This window comes from Anas platyrhynchos, chromosome 2, assembly GCF_047663525.1.
Source record: "Anas platyrhynchos isolate ZD024472 breed Pekin duck chromosome 2, IASCAAS_PekinDuck_T2T, whole genome shotgun sequence".
Lineage (NCBI taxonomy): Eukaryota > Metazoa > Chordata > Aves > Anseriformes > Anatidae > Anas > Anas platyrhynchos.
The window spans coordinates 134631959-134649670 of record NC_092588.1 but is presented as its reverse complement, the minus strand read 5'-3'; the positions used below and the strand labels follow the sequence as shown (position 1 = coordinate 134649670).

General features: G+C 40.6%; 1 protein-coding gene across 4 annotated transcripts in view; it reads right to left on the bottom strand.

Annotated features, from left to right (window-relative positions):
• The window catches only part of CALCR (calcitonin receptor), a 173201-nt gene extending 169805 nt beyond the window's left edge, over positions 1–3396 (bottom strand). For all 4 annotated transcript variants that reach the window (XR_011807009.1, XM_072033631.1, XM_027450789.3 and 1 more), the window contains exon 1: positions 3054–3396. The gene's annotated coding sequence lies outside the window, so the exon portion shown is untranslated. The remainder of the gene's footprint in view (positions 1–3053) is intronic.
• Positions 3397–17712: the final 14316 nt, after the last annotated feature.

Here is a 17712-nt window from a genome sequence, read left to right as displayed (position 1 = left end):
TAATAATAATAATAATAATTAACAGTGATATTTAGCCATGTGATCTTTCACAGCTACTTCACCTGCTTCAGAAGAATGAGAACTGCCCCTTAAGGAGATTTACATCGAGCCTTTCTCTGCACCAAAACTACTCCTTACAGCACCCATATTAGAGCAAGCGTTTCCCATACAAAACTCCACATCTATAACGTGGCACCACGATGAGATCCCACCTGAAGCAGTGCAGTGACACAGCCATAGCAGCCACCTAGTGCTCTGCCACCAGTGCTTTGCTTCTCGGGACTGGGCTGTTGGTGCCTGTGATGGTGCTTGCATACAGAGGCTTCCAGCAGCCAGACCCACTCCTTCCTAAGTTGGGAAGTGACTAAAAGCAAAGTCAAATGGAAAGTGGGTGTATGACCAAAAAACAGCACAGAACAAACAATATGTAATTATGTGCTGTTCTTTGGCAGGCTATTGCTAGCAAACATTGAGGTTAATACTGAAATAAACAAGATCAGAAGGAAATAACATAGGACCTTAAGGCACTGGTCATCCACTTTTGGGTAGCTTTATGTAAGGATCAATTAACACTAAATCCTGTTAAATAGAGCTCAGTGTACCCTTGTTAAGTACCGACTACTCATGTTCAGACATAGGTCATCTGCTGGCCTACTGCATGGCCTTCGGCAATATGCCTCGGTCTCTACTGTTTACCGTGAATATTTTTTAAAGGAGTGAATTTTATTCTGTGCTTGTAGTTCTGGGCAGTGACCTGCCTGGATGCCACTCTGACACAAGCAATGAGAATTGAAAGTTCTCGGCACATAACAGGATCACCCCAGAAGGCCCAGGTGTGGCCTATGCTAGCACTAACACAAGTTTCAACATTGACTTCTGTGGCAACAGCTAGGACCTGAACACCAATTATCAGAAATAAGACAAAAATGAGCTTACCAGCTTACTAACTTACAGAACTGGTGGGCATTTGCAGAACTGAAACCCATGGTACTTGCTATAACAACTTTCAGGAAAGCATAGCTCAATTAGTTACTAATTTTTCCAAAAACTGTATCTGTATGCATCATTTAAAAAAACAAACAAACAAATAACAACAAAACAAACAAACAAACAAAAAAAAAAAACCCACTATAGAACAGTCCTTCTTCTGTATAGACTTTTCAGGAACTCTAAGGTATTATATGCTTTTTCTTCTTCCATTTTTGCTTATACAAGATTAATGGAAATTATTGGCAGCTATTTTGTTCACTCCAGTGTTATATGACAGGACTTGCATATAAGCAAGTGCCTGTTTAGCTTCTTACAGGGTTGTGCAGTAATATTTCAACAAGGTTTTTAGAAAAGATGCTTCTATTTCTTCATCTTCCCTTCAAGCTTATGAGCTCCAGAGAACAAAACCCTGATATATAGCTATTGTTTGATGATCTGTAGTAAGTCAAATATTTAGTAGTTTATTTGTGAATGTCTTTGCCATAAGCAACATATACTGCCTGAATACCTCTGCTGAAATACGGTATATACGCAAACTGCAATCTAACTTGCTTATGATCCTTTCTGGAAGTGCTCATGAGGAACTGCTCATGAAAATTTGACTATAAGACAAGTGTGAAGTGCCTGTTCCTCTTGAAAACACAAAATGGTTTATTATACATAGTCATTTTTAAAAGTATTAAGACCTGTGTGGCTACCACTCAGGATTTTAAAGCACTGCTACAGAGAGCTAGAAGTACTATCACCATCCAAATTTAAACACTGCCACTTGAATTTCTAACCAAAGTTGGTTGGCACTCACTCTAAATGATAATCAAGACCTACGGTGAAACCCACTCTTTTTAATTGGGATTTTGCCATTGGTCTTAACAGGGCCATGGTTTACTCAAGATTTACAAAGTTAGCACACTTTAACACTTTCAGGTAGGTACTGACACACCGTGTTTTAGCACTTCCAGAATAATTTTGTGTCACTGTATGACAACTGCAGTAAGCACCACAGAGGTAACTTAGCAAAGGTTACCGACTTGTAAAGTCTGCCAAATGTCTGATTTTTTTCAAAGGAAATACTAGCATTAATTTGCCTAGTTCACAGTTATGCTTAGGATTCTGAGCGACTTCAATTCCCCCTTTGGCGTGACACCACCTGCAGTTTGGGCTGCTGGTAACAGGGGATGTCACCCTGGGCAGCCCTGGGGCGGCCAGACAGGAGGGTTCTGTGCCTGAACACCGTCCTACCCGCACCCAGGGGGAGAGAAGCAGGAGGAAGAGCTTTACTTGATTCAGTGCCTACGGAACGACAACATGCGTATTAATGCAAAGACTTCCTCAATTCATTCTAAAGTCCTTCAGCCAGGCTACGTAACTCTGTTAGAGCAGGGAAGCACACCGTCCTGCGAGGAATACGGTATTACCCCTAAGTTCAGTGGCAGCCAATGTACATAGAAGCGTAGCAGGAAGGCATCTGTTAGATATTGACAACGCTGCCTTTAAGAGATCTGAGGATACACATGTATTTGCTCTTTTTATGAATGATTTTTTCTTCCGTTCATCAGTTCGGTTCCAAATAACACTCCGCAACTAGAATAAAACAGAAGTTTTTCGCTTTCCTTTACAAATCGTCGACTACCTTCACCTCGTCAAAAAGCCCGCAAGAATGAAATCAATACAGGCAATTTAAAGGCAAACCTGGCAGGCGTTTATATTGTCCTTGGACACCAACTAATAGCCTCATCCATCAATCCACCGCCACCAGCGGCAGCGCTCAGCCCGACGAACGCCGCTGCTACACCCGCGGCGCCCGGTGACAGCGACAGCCCCGGCGGCAGACCGGGGGCAGACCACGACCCCCGGCGGCCGCTCCGCTGCCCCCAGCCCCAGCAGCGCCGCTCCCTGCCGGCAGCCACGGCTCCGACCTCCTCCAACACCCCGTCTTCTTTATCGTTATTTTTTTTTCCTTTTATTTTTCCCTTCTCCCAGCCGCACGCCGCCCGGGCTCAGCTCCCCATCCCCTCTCCCGCCCCGCTGCCGGTCTTCCCGGCGACGAAGTTGCCGGGACTTACGGTGGCAGCGCTCTCGTCACCTCGGTCCTTCTCCTCCGGTCACCTCGGTCCCTTCTCCGGTCACCTCGGTCCCTCACTCCTCGGAGGGGCGCATGGCGCTTCAGCCGCCTCCCCGACACCCCGCAGCGTTTCAGCCGCCGCCCGGGAGGCGCTGCCCAGGGCCGAGCCCCTCCGGAGGGGCCGTCCCTCGGCAAGCATCTGCCTCCTCTCGCCCGCGCCGTGCCCACACCCCCTCGCACCGCTCCCACCCCTTCCCCGGGGCTCGGCGGCGGAGCGGAGCGGGGCGGCCGGAGAGCGCCCGGCGGCGGCGGCGGCAGCGCCTCCCCCGCGCCGCCTCCCCCCGGCGGGGGCGCTGAGGCGAGACCGGGGCAGAGGCGGAGGGGGGCGTGAGAGGGCGGCCGGGCGAGGCCGGGCCCCGCGGGGGAGGTGGGGGCGTCTGTGATCCCTGCCGTCCCCCCCCCTCAGCGTTGTGTGTCCTCCTTGAGGGAGCCCCGCGCCCCTCAGGCTGAGGGCTGGGGTCTGAGGGGGGTGGTGGTGAGAGGGGGGTGTCTGCCTCTCGTTCCCTGAGCCGGGGGGGACGCGGCATTCACACGGCCGGCAAAGTCATCTAAATGCCCGTTTCGGCTCCAAAAGTTATGTAAGCCTTTTAAACCAAACGAGAGGCCGGGGGAAAGACCCCTTCCCGGCCGCCCGCAGCCTCCCCACGCTGCTCCAGAGGAAAGTGAGCCAAAAATAAAATTAAAAAAAACACAACACCAAACCCACCCCTGTCCACTTGACATCGTGTGAGGGCAGGGCAGGGCAGAAGTCCCCCGCTGTACCTGCCCCGAGCCCCCCGGTGCTTAAACATCCCGGAGGGGCGGTGATGGAGGGCGAGTATGGCCGTGGGGTCACCGCCGAGCCCCGGCAGCAGGTAGCGGGGCGTCCTCCCGGCAGGTGGAGTCAGGAGGCAAAGCCAACCGGCTGGGAAGGTGCCACCGCCCGGCTGGAAGGCTTTCTTCTTCCAACACCGAAGGAAAAGGACTTTGATACCGGTCCTTAAGTCGTCGCCTGGCTTTCTGCTGCATGGAAAGTTAGCCCCGATTGAAGTGCTCTCAGCAGCTCTTTTAAAGGGTTGCTCTGGATGCTACCATCAAAGAAATCTGTCCTCCTCGGGGTATGTTCCCGGGTGAGGGGTGGGAAAACTAATAAAAGATGCGATGCTCAAAGTAATGCTGATCTAAATCGTCATCCCTTTCGGGTTTAAACTTTCACCAGGGGTTTTACCCTTTCTCTTGTGAAGACAACAAAGAGAGTCAGTGAGAGCTGCTTTTATGAGCTCTCATAATGCCATGAACACTTTGCTGTTCACAGCTTTCTCTGGCAGTAACAGTGAAGCTAGGGGAGATTTTCACTAGCTCCATCAGGTCTAGAGCCCCCAAACAGCACTGCTGCAGGCCAGCAGCAGCCACGTCCCTCTCACACCCCAGGTGCCCTTAGGTGAGCTCAGATGGGTTGGTTCCAGTGCAGGAGGTGGAAGAAGAGCTGAGAAGCAAAACCATCAGCCAGAGGAGGAGAATCCTTCTTCCTTTCACTAACAACAAATTCAATGAGGAAAAGTAGCTTTTATTTATGCATATATGATAGCTTGGAATATTTTATCTTCCTGAGTTTTTAGAGGAGGCTGAGAGGGTGGGTCACCAATTAGGTGCAGATTGCTTTAAAAGCAGCTGAACATGAAGGCAGGTGATGGGCTCCTTTCCAGCGGTTTCTGCCATAGTCCCTCTGTTTCAGTTTTTTATGTGTTGTCTGGCTAATAGCGTTTGTTCTATGATTGGAAACGTCACATTCTCAGTGACTGTTTTTATACTTATTTCAAAACAGATTTTATGTTGCTCTGTTTTCTTACTGAGCAGCGTTCATCTGCTGAAGTATAAATCTGTCATCCCATAATCTGGAAATAGCTTCTCTAAGGTGTTGTTTTTTTTTTTGTTTTGTTTTAGGGTTGGGTTTTTTTTTAGATAAACTCCCATTTTGTTAACCATTACCTTGCACATAGAAGCAACACTCTTGTTCTGCTCTAAGCAATTCCATTGTGCCCATGGGACTGCAGGCATGAATAGTTACTATTTGGCATGCATGTGCAGTGCTGATCAGGCCCATAAATAACCACTGGAAAATTACTATTAATGGTGCCTTGATGGTTTTATTTCTGTTTGTGCTCAGGAGTCATTACAACACTGACTTTGGTACAAAAGAGGTGGCTGAGCTACTGTTTGATGTCGTGAGATGATGGTGCTTTTTCATACAGGAGAGGTTAAGAAAGTCAAAACTTGGTTCTGAGATGTCAGTAGTATCATTCCATTATCAAAAAAATATATATTTTTCCATGTAGTCTGGGAAGTTGCACATTTCTGTATTTCAGCTAAAAGGAGGTGTATATCGTTACATCTGTTTACAGCGCCTTTTTTTTTTTTTTAATATATTTTGTCTACAGTTAATTGTACTACAAGTAAGAATGCCACTTGTGAAACATACACTGTCCTAATTTTGTTTCTCAGGTGCAGAATTTGAAATGAAAATCCAAGTTCCCAGCTGGACCTATAAGCTTTTCACAAGTTGTACAAACACATTCCCACAAGCTTTTGTGGTTGCCTTCATTGCAAACTATTTGGAGATGAACATTTTCCCCTCACAGTTTGTGTATCTTTCCTAAGTGGGCACACCCCATAGGGACTGCCTGGAGCACAGTGTCTTCACACCTGGTTTGTTTGAAGCATAGGAAAAGTGAGCACTGATCTGTCTCTAGATGACCATGTAGGCATGTACCCTTTGATAAGTAGATGATAAGCAATGCATTTCAGTAAGCACTACACACTAAATTTGGATGACAAAATGGAAGGAGTGAAAGACTACATTTAAACAAAAGTGGTAGTAAATTTGGCCTAATCCAGTTTGTGAAGAAGAGAATGGGAATTTGCCATTAGCTTCAGCACAAGTTAGATCAGCCCATTAAGCCTTCTTGAGACTATTAAGTCTTCTCCATGTAATTATGACTCTGCACTCCTAGAAAGGGCTTGATTGAAAACTCTGAGAATAGTTACAGCATTATCAGCAGCAGTGCAGACTTCTAACCCTGCCTGCCTATAAATGTCAGCTCTGCGAGCATGAAATTCATGGAGTCAGTATAGCTGCCATTCAGGCTGTGCAACCCCGACCAGATACTTCCTAATTTTCAGAAGAAAAAAAAAAAAAAAAAGTAAATCTGGAATTAGGGATTTGAAGAATGACAAATAAACAGCTTTCTGGGGCTACTGGCAGCAGTTGCAGTTGAAGAGGTCTGCTCCAAACATGAAAGGTGATACTAACAGATGTATAGAAATGCTCAAGTGGCTGGAAGGCATAGGAATGACTTAAACTAGGGTTATTAGGGGAACATTATTGGGGGTGCTGTGCCATAAAAGGCAAACGTAAGTTAGGAAGGTTGTTACAGGAAGGTACGTATGTACAGTTGGTGAAAGTGGGTGTGTAAAACCAGAGAAGCAGAACAGAGATGTTCCAGCTGAAGCACAAGTTGCACGTTATTCAGGAATCAGGCTCGGATGTACAGCACCACTTTGCGTCTCAGTTCTACAGGGTGAGCATGGCAAGAAACGTGCTGCCACATAATGCAAGACATCTTAAAAATACATTTCCCCCTATTTTCCTTCTCTCAGCAAATATAGACAATACGAATCATCACTTACCTGCATTTGAAATTCTGTAGTAGGTGAAGCAACTTCCCACAGGACAAAGTACTTATAATATAGTGCCTGACACTGTCATTTTGACCCAGGTGCATTCTCATGAAACATAAGAACCACTGTGCTTGTGTAAGCATTAATTCTGATTATGCTACAGTATAAACACTTATTTCTAGTCTCTTTGAAACCTCCTCCAATGTGAAGCTCTAATTCTCCCAAAGTAATAATTATAGAGAAAGAAGACTTCAGGAATGCAGGAAAGGCTTTATTTATTTGTTTATTGGAAATGTGATAGAGTTAATTCATGTTAAAAGGACCAGGAGAGATGTGTGAAATGAACAAGAACACATCTGGATGATTCCTCCAATGGTTTGGACAAAAAAATGATTTTTAGAAATATTCTGAGAAGAAATGGTATGATTGGGAAACAACTTGGTGAAGTGTCAGGAGGACACCTTATCCGGGTCACAAACAAATCAGTGATGGGAATTTTCTGTGAGTTGTATTGCTAATTCCAGAAGCCATCAAGTCACCCAGGAAGTATTATTGTTTTGTTTGTTTTTTTGAAGACAGCCCTTTTTAAATTAGAGGATTAAGATTAATTTTTTAGCTTTCTTTTTAAAAATCTGAAAAGCAAGATGTACATGTTTATTCAACATCAAACATCTCAAATTTTCTTTTATCACAATAGGTTTATTTCAGTTAGTTTCTTAACATACAATAGAACATAGGTAATTGCACCCACATTGCTTACATTTATAGTTTTAATAATTGTTACTTAATTTATCCAAGTATTGATTATTCAGTTCATATCTCAGGACATTCTTAGAGGATCTCCAAAAACATTTTTGAATAAGGAAAAAAAGAGCCATGAGCCTCTAACAGAGAAATATATATATATATATAATCTCTTTGATCAATAATTAGGAAACAGAATTTACAAAAAAAGGGGGGGGAAGGGGAATGAAAAATGCAGGAACATTAGTTGTATTCACATTTCAACATGGAAAAAAATGAGTAGACTTCCTAATGTAGAAATTTCAGTTACTATTATTTCTACTGTATTCAGTTTTCTATATAGAGGATACTTTTAATTTAAGAGATAGAAGTATGTGCTTTCATTAGCAGAGTACTTAGTAATTAATAATGTTGTCGCCGCAGCACAGTGTGCTTTGCTTGCTCTGTACAGGGGAAGGAAAGGGAAAGCAAACAGGATGATGAAAATCTAGGCAATGGGAAGGTTTCCAAAGCCTTAGTATCCAATTCTCTCGGACTCAGCAGGTGTTCTCCAGCTTCGCTCAGAAGCTGCTGCTCTGGGCCTCCCTAAACCACTGACTAGGTGTACATGATCCTGGAGAGAATCTCAGCCAGGCATCAAAAAGAAAAGCTTTTCAGGAGAATAAAGTGCACCAACAGCTGCTAGAAATGTCTTCCCTAGTGTATGTACAGTAAGTATATAAATCATTAAATATTAAAGATTATACAAACCTTCTCTGGAAACTATTTCAAGAGCCCTGCCATATTTCTGCAAAGCACTGGCAGGCATATTTCATAAATCAAGCATATTTGCAAGGTCCCATCAACATAACCTTTACATTAGTTGATTCACTAATGTGTTTTTATTATGAGAAACCTCATTATTTGGAATTACAGAGAATGTCAGAATCTATCTATTAATACTCAAGACTCATCTATGTACTTTTATACAGAAAAAAAATAATATATTTGTAGGAATATGTATCATTTAGGCTTTATTTACTTATGTTTTAAGTAAAAGGAAAGCAGTGCTTAAGCTCATATTGGTACTATGAATACAGATGAATTTTACCTCAAATCTTTATTTTGCTGTCTGCTGTTATTAATAGACAGAATTTTTTATTATGTCTGTTAAGTCTGACCAGCATGGTATTTTAAAAAATCACATCACCTGGAAAATATAACTGTAATGGGCACATACCTGACTAAACCCAAGCTCTTGACAGTAAGTGTAGTCTTAATCATTCGCATTATCGTCATTAGTTTGTCATTCAGTTTGACATGTCTAAAATGAAGTCCTGCCCCTCCAGACAACCGCATCTCCTCGAGTGCTGCAAGAAATTTCTCTTGTAGTGGTGGGAGGAGTAGCTGACATAAAGTTACTCATATACAGAGGCAAGTTGCAAGATGGAGGCATTAACCATAGTCCTTAGGGGAAACACTACTGTCTTTGATCAATAAAAATACCCACCAGAGTTTTAGGGCTGTATTTACCTGTATATACTTGAGTGATGTGAAGACAGATGCCTTACACGTGTTTTCTCCTAACATTGTATAGTATGGGAAGATGTTTCACCTACTTTTATCATTTATTATTCAATGTCAAAGACACATTACAAAAGACATTTTCTGGATTTTTTCTTAATTTCAGACAACAATTTTGACTGCTTTATGTTTCATTCACTTACAGATGCTATTGATCATATCACTGAAATACTCAGTTTTTTTGTTGTTGTGTTTTGTTTTGTTTCCGGAACTTTTAAATAAAGATGAAACTGGCAGAATTCACTTCAAATTGGTAACTTGTATCTCTGGCTGTGCATTTTAATATGAGAAGTAGGAACAAATTTACATCACTTACAGATGGCTTTACAATTCAGGGCTGCTTGAGCATAAGTGTAAATTACATAGGAGCTGACTGCACCATTTGTAGGTGGACAGTTTACATCTTCTGGGCTACTCAGTTTGTGAACCTACCCCAAATCAACAGACTGACCAGATGCAGTCATTTCTAAAGCATTAGTTCTAGATTTGGTTTGCACTTCTTTTTACAATGGAAATCCAAATAAATTCCATGCTTCTGCTCTTTATTTCTATTCCAAAAATATATTTATACAACACTGAGAGACAATGCAGTTGAGCTGAAGAGCCAAATGTTCAGACGGTCATGAGCAGATACCTCTGTATTGCCTCATAGGCTTTGCTTATTGACTCTTCCATCTGCAAGTAAACTGTGAAATAAGGATTAATTTTCTGCCTTTCATCCAATGTCAGAGTTATAACCAATGTTAATTTCAAGAGTTTGATTAGCATGAGAAGACCAGTAATTACATTTATATTTAACCTTGCCTTAAGGAATGTGGACCATAACTCTGAGTAGATCTGTAAATACAAAGTACATAAAGGTAAAATGAGGGTATTTTTATCTCAACTGACTTAAATTTAGGTTCTGATGACTAGGCAAATATGGGATTGCACATTTTGTGGACTAATGCTAGCCTGAAAAAAAAGGAAGTAACAGGAAAACACTAGAAACAAGGTGTGTGCTTTTCATTTTGGCTCACATAACTTTCACTTCCACCTTCTCATCTTCAGTGCTACTCTCTTCTCATCTCTCTTCATACATAGACACAAGCAGTAAGTACACACTTATTCCAGCTACATTATCAATGCACCATCTTTGGCACTGGCTTTCCAGTAGCAGTTCTCCACAGACAAACTGTTAACAGAAACTACACAGAGCCACTGAGGGCCAGATGCTCAGTGAGCCACAAATCACAAAACCCAAGATTTGAGGGAAATGGCTGAGCGTAAAATTCTTGCTCACCTTCATCTGAACCTGATTCACTTTGTATGGCAGTCCTAGCTGTCCCTCTGAGTTCCGCATTAATTTCATCTCCTTTTCTCTTTATACAAAAATGAAGTCACATACAGAGCTCCTATATCAGCCCTGTATTTCTGAAAAAGCACTGTAAGTTGGTCCTTCTTCAACCAATTAGACAGAGAGATGCAGCACACACACAGAGGTGTTTGGCTCTAGACATTAAAATGCAACAAGGTCTCCCAGAGGAAAACTTTTTTTTTTTTTCTAGCACTTCTATTCCCATTCTCGATATATTTTATGGCTTTAAACCACAGCCCTCTCCTTAGTTCCTCTTATCATCCTGAAGTCCTTGCAGTTAGTCATGTCTAAGGTAATCCTTTATATTATGATTTTAAACACATTGTTATTCCAAAAGGAAAAAAAAAAAAAATGTTGGAGAGGGCAGAGATACAAGAAGTTGGAAAGGGAGGAGATGCAGGAGTTGTCACCCTAGCAGGTCCAAAACAATCATCTTTGTTATTGCTGTATACCAAGAAGCAAGAGTATTGGAAGTTTTCATTCAGAGGTTTGCCAATGCATTTCAATCTTGGCCCACGATATCTTCTCTGTTTGAGTTCTGGACTTTGGCTCTAGAAGAAATTGGCAAAATGATTCTTTATTTTTATTTTTTTTTCTCAGAGACCAGTAAGTGAAAAAACTGAAAATTTTACATAAATAACAGATGTCTCAGCCAATAAATTGCAATTGGAAAATAAAACTTCTGCCATAACTTCCTGTGGGATGTGTTTTTAATGCACTTAAAAAACTGAAATCTGTTTTAAACTGTTACTTTTTTGCAGCCATGTACTAAAAATAAAAATATGGCCTTGTTTTCAGTACTGTTATGTTCTGAGTTCTGCTTCACCTCATCGGGGTCTAGCAAGGTTCATCTTTTCAAATTCATCATAGCTTGATTTCTATCACTTAACTTGCGGTTTTATAAAGGAGTGTGAAAATCATTCAAATTCAAATAGCAAGTGTACCAGGGGCTCTCACCTCTCTCTGCACCACTCAGGCACACACATATAGAGCACTGCATCTTTGTTCTTTGGAGTAATATCATTGATCTATTATTTGCTGTTTGTCGTTCAGTTGAATCTTACTAGCTGAACTGTGAACACAAAACAAATGTGATCAGTGATGGCTGCATATTCAAGGAAGGCTGCAAATCACGGGATAAAATGTGTGAGAGAGGTGACTAAAATTTCTGGTTCTAGTTTGAGGATAGAGTACAAATTCAACAGTTACAGTTTTCATACGCTCTTTCTAAAGAGGGTGAATTTGAAGAACAGCATTTGGGATGAGCTAGGACCTGTTTGAAAGTATATCAATCCAATAAAAAAAACTGATCCTTCATGCAGGTTAACATCATCTATCTGAACATAACCTCACTTAATTTGATTTGCTTGTATCTGACCACAAGCTCAGAGATTATTTTCCCAGTAATTTACTCCTCCAGATTTCAGCATTGGGTGATCATTAATGAATCTTGTTGAAGCAAGGAATTTGGTTAACTGCATGTCTCTGCAAGATCTGGTCTTCAGAAGCTGATTTGGAAACTGATACACAGGAACTTTTAATAGCCAAATAAAGTGTTTAACACTAATATTATTTCCATATTTATTAAACTATAATGAAAACTGAAGCATCTGTGATCTTCATTCTTTCCAACAGTGTTGCTATTTACAGAGTTCTGCAAGAGTATCAGATGGTGTGTGGTATGAAATGTGTTTCAGATGACCCAATTCTTGTTAAAGATCTAGCAAATGAATGCAAAGGTACCTCTAATCCTTTCCAGAGAAAGTCAGACAGAATATAATTCCCCACTTCCCAAAATAACTTTAGTCACACATCAGCAGTACCTTGTATATCATTTAGTAACAGTATGTGCATGACTTTCAGTGGGCTGAACTTGCTGCTTTAAGTTCTTTCTACTTTACAGTACTACCCCTAAATCATTCCTAATATATGCTTTCAGCTGCTCACTGATTAAAGGAAGCTTTTTCCTATAAGGTGATGGACTCTGCTCTTTTAGCTGTTTCTGCCTCAGGTTTTGATCTCCTTGGAGGGTGAGGTTTAGAATGAGGAAACGGTTAAGAGAGACAACTACAGGAGAGGGGGCTACACAATTCGTTCAATTTACCTTTTGTTTTTCAGTAGTTATTATGAAACTGTTAGAGATCTTTGTGTCCAGAGGAATGTCATTGTATCAAGATGAATTTTCTTACCACAAGAATGTGTTTAGTTCAAATGATAGAAGACACAAATGTTGGAGGTTTGTATAGTGCCACCACATCCATGTTCTGTTGGGAAGGATTTCGTTTTTTTTACTGTGTTCACAACATTCAGTGCAGGAGATTATCTTTTGATTCACCAGTCATTGTAAAGAGGGTGAAAGTGCCCCAGCAGGATACAGCCATCAGTCTAATGGAGCAAAATGAAAAATGTCCAGCTGGGATGACTTAGTGGAAGATGACAGTGAAATCTTTGTGGATCGGTGCTACATAACCTCTGAAAAACACAACATTTATTTAGTTGCCTAAAAGTACATTTGGGTGCCCTACTGAGAATAGGACAAGAGCATAACTTCTGCAGTCCCTTCACTTCTGTTTAGAGGAAAGAACTGAGAAATACAGAACTGCAGAGCAGAAATTTTCTATACTTTTGAGTACTGATTTTTCTGTCTCTAGAAACGAGGTGGCAAATGAAATTGGTTGAAGATTTTGATTTGAAACTGGGCATATCTTACCAACTTGTTGGTAAGTCTTCAAACTAATTGTGTACGTGTGCTTTATTAGGGATAGTGTTACGGAAAGAAGAATCCTAGCAAACCAACACTGATGTTGCCAAATTCACAGTTTGTGAATTTGATGCAGAACTGGACAAAATAATATGTTAAGAAGTAAGACTGGGGAGAAGAGAAATTGTGTTCCCTTCACCCTCTCCCAAACTCCAGGTTGATGGAATTTAGTCATTTTGTAGTTATTGTTCCTTAGTAGAAAACCCACTAGGACTTGTTTTCTTTCTGAGTTTTTGGAACATGTCAAATATTTTAGATTTAGCTGTTGGGGGGGAGGGAGTCTGGACCAACAATACAAATACTGTTCCCAGTGCCTCAGCCAGACACCTTTGACATTATTCAAACATTTCCATTACATTATTTCCATGACAATATTGCTTTAGAAATGTATCTTTCAAAATTAATGAGGATTTTTGAGACTTGATATAGAAGTAATGCAGGATGAAAATTTATTTTGTTGAAATAAATGATACTTCTTCTTGTCTTAAAATAATAGGACTGGGGTTTGTGTCAGCGACAGCGCTTGTAACTTACCACCAGAACTCAGAGTAAGGCCATACAGCCAGTCTTCTCTCACAATTCCCCTGAAGCCTGTGCCCAGTCTAATACTGACTTCACTGGGAACAAAACCAATTCATCAGTCAATGTTTTGTTGCTTCATAAGTTTGAGGTGGAATCAAAACACTTTTTCTCATTATTTCCAAGAGACGTGATGATGTGTGATGATGCCGGGAACAAAGCTGTTTGGGCTTGTCATGCAGGGAAGTTCATCTGAAGTAGCTGTTGTGCTGAATATTCAGTTCTCACTGTAGACACAACGATTTCCTCCAAGACTCATTTAGACCATGTAAAAATCAAGATTGTTCTCTCCGTTTCCAAAGACCCACAAGTAACCTGGCACAAAGGCATTTTCTGCACACACTGAAACTGTCACTAAGACACCAGCTTGGAGGAGTGACAGCATGGTAAATTTTTGCCTTAGCCTCCTTTCTGCTAGTGTCTTTTTGTAGGTGTTGGCTTCAGTGACAGGGCACTTCATATCTATTCAGTGCTTGTGTGCAAATTGCTACCATCTACGCTGGTATAAAAGCTGTGTAAGTCAGACCTGCTTTGGAATTAAGAATCTGTTTGGTGTTGGCTTTTGTTTGTTTGTTTGTTTTTTTGTGCAGTTTCCTTTTTCCTTTCTTTTTTTCTTCCCCCCCCCCCCCCCCCCCCTTTTTTTTCTTTTTCTTTTCATGGTAGAAAATTCTCTAGTTATGTATTGTTATTCTTTGCTTCTTTCTAGCATTTTTCCTTTTCTGTTCAGTCTCACTTTCTTCCTCCCTTTCTCTGCTTTGACGGCAGATGTTATAATTCTAAATTCCCTCCTGAACAGAAAGGTAAAATTCTGAACAATACTCCTCATTTTTAGCATGTTCTTCCTGCAGGCCAAGCTACCTGATTGATTTTTAAAAGCCAGTTTGTCCAGTTGCTTATTGTAGTAGTTTTGTTACAAGTAAGAGTGCAGTTTTGTTTTTCATATTAATGGCATCTAAAAGGTTTTTATACATAGAGCTAATAACTCACTCTGTTTTCAGGCCATGTTTTCAGAACCCAACTCCTTTGCTATTCCTTAATTATTTGTGTTAAAACTTTCCTTGCTAGATGAATAACTATTCGGCTGTGCCTTAGATTGATTTTTTTTGGGGATTTGTGGAAGAGTTTTAGTTGAAACTTTGAAGCTGGGAAGATCATTTTGACTTGGTAGTGTTCAGCTATCATGACTGTCTCACTCTTTGATGTCTTTCAGATTTGGAGACAGGAGTTGAAAGTTAGTAAGTACTCTGCACAGATGTCAGAGAGACAATTGTCCTTCTGAAAAAAAAAAAAAAAAAAAAAAAAAGAATCAAATAAACTGTAAACCTCCATGGAGGGTTGGAAGGAATCTCCCTTCTCCTGCTTCAGTGAGAAATTCAAAAAGTTAGCAATAAATTCATTAAAGATATAATCTCAAGCAAGTTTATTCTACCTTTTTTTTTTCACTGCCTAAATGCTAACCAAACTGAACATACATGTAACCTTTCTCTGCTCTCCCTTTTCGTACATCTTCCTCACCCTTTGTCTTCTAATACTGAAGTCCAGAATGATGCTGAAATTGAGATCAGAGAGTCTGCCTCCCATCTTACCCAGCAGTTCTGTAAAGCGCCAGCTAATGTTGTTTCTGACTTAATGTATTGATTAAAAAAAAAAAAAAAAAAAAAAAAAAAAAAAAAAAGGATGTCTTTCACCTATATCTGAGACTCGCCATGTTTTCTAGGTCACAAGACTTGAGCAGAATAAGTAGGAAAAAATTCCTCTTCAAGTAGTGCAAATATTGATGTGCTGGGTGAGGCAGATTAAACAGGACATAAGATGTTGAGCATGTTGAGTATTATTTATGCAAAATGGAGTCAAATTATTGCATATGTTCATGTCTTTCAGAGTTTAGAAATGTCTATAATTCTCCACAGAACTTGAACTTTAGACTACTGGATGTGCTTTTTACAAATAAATTCACTTCTTGCAACTATTTATTTATTTATTTCCCTTTCCCTAAAAATAAATTTACCTCACTTATTTCCAGTTTTGGGAGAACTATTTTCTGTTTATAAAACCAATTTCTTCCACTCCACACCACCAAACTTCTGCAGCACTTAAAGTGCTACTAAAGATGTCTTTCCTGCCTCTGGAGAATGATATATTCTCCTTGTTGCTCTCAGGGAATTTCTGGATAATGCTTAGCAATCTACTTAAACAGCATTTAACAGCATTTTGCATGTTGGCTACTAATGGTCTGTTCCATGTTTTCATGAAACATCTGAGATCTGAAAAGAAGAAAGTCTGAGCATTAATTGCAGTGCTGTCTGCAATTACAGCAGGCTGTAGCTGGTTGTTGAATGCATCAAGTGCTTTAAAAACCAAATTGCTTGAAAAATCCAGTTCTTTCTAGGTTCTGTTTCCTGTATTCATTATTGCTTGGAAATTAGAGAAATAACTGCTATATTTAAAAGCACCACTTATTCCTTGCAGCACTGACGACAATATGTATTTTCTCATCCACTGCCTGGTGCTCTAGGAATTAGGTTGCTTCCTGATTTAATCATTTTTGAGTGGAGAATAAAAGTGATGCCAAATATGCATTTTAACATCAGGAAGATGGACAAACCTAATCTAGAAACCTGACTTCATGGAGCTGCTTCTTCCTCCAAAAAGTTTCATGCTCTTGGAAGTAAAGGTGGCACCTCTCCTTTCAGCAGAAGTCTTGGGACTGTGGAAGCTGACTACATGGGTGCATTTCCCCGTAACTCTTAAGGAGATTCTTGACAGACAGTGATTTAAAAATCATCTTTGTCTTCTCTGTTTCCTCACCAGACAGTTAAAGGCAGCTTCATACTGAAGAGGCAGAATATAGCAGCTCCTTGTTTATCTTCTCGCCTGCTTTAGCTCACCACTCTGAAGTTCCTAGTCTGGACATGCAATAGGGGATCCTGGAGCAGTCCAGGAACCTAAAAGACTTTTACTGCTTCTATTTACTGCATCTATTTTTCAGATTTTTGTAAGCTTTTAAAATACATTTTTTTTTTTTTAATTTTTTCTAATTTGGCATTCACAGACTGAAAATACATCACCTTTCATTTTTATACATGACGTCCCCAGAAAATCTTTGTCATTCTACTTGAAATCTTTTGTCTGTAGTTGTCTTTATGCACTTTTCTCCCCTTAGCATCCTCTGGAGCTGTTTGAGATCAGAAAGAAACACTGTGCCTTCAGTGTAGAAGTTCTTGAGAAAGTTAGGAATTCAGAGAGAGAATCTTATTTGTTCATGGCCTTTTTTTTTTTTTTTCCTACCCCAAGGTGACTTGTGATTTCTGACTCAACTACCCAACAACTCTGTGTCCTGCTGTGGGCAAAGTTAGCTTGAAAACCACGAGGGACAGCATAAATCGAGAACCCAAGAGATGCTTCAATCAGCCTGGCAGGTATCTGCCTCTAGAGGTCTCCCAACTCTTCTCGCATTTGAAAATCCAGATGTAGCACTTGGTATCTCTGTCTTCAGCATATGCTCTCTCCCTTTCTTGTCCTCCCCTGATGCCCAAGCCCTCAAAATTAGCTCTGTAGCGTTTCTGTTTTATGGTTCACAAATAGAATTCTTTCTTCTCTCCATTTAACATTATCAGAACCTGTCAGCTTACCTTAATCTAGCTCTTAGTGGAAATTTGATGTTATAGGAGCTACTTTGGGGGAAAATAGTGGGCACTGCAACCAGTTCGTGTCATAATGGATAAATCTGGGGATTAGGAACAAACATTTAACTGAGGTAAGCCATAAGCATACTTCCAAGCAAACCATGTAAAAACTGAGTGGATTTGAACTGTCTTTTTTATGGCATTTTTCTGCAGAAAAAAAAAAAAAAAAAAAAAAAAAAAAAAAAAAAAAAAAAAGAACTGCCAACAAACATTTGTGTAGTGGTCTTGCTCTGCTCCTTGTGGCATCTCAGAA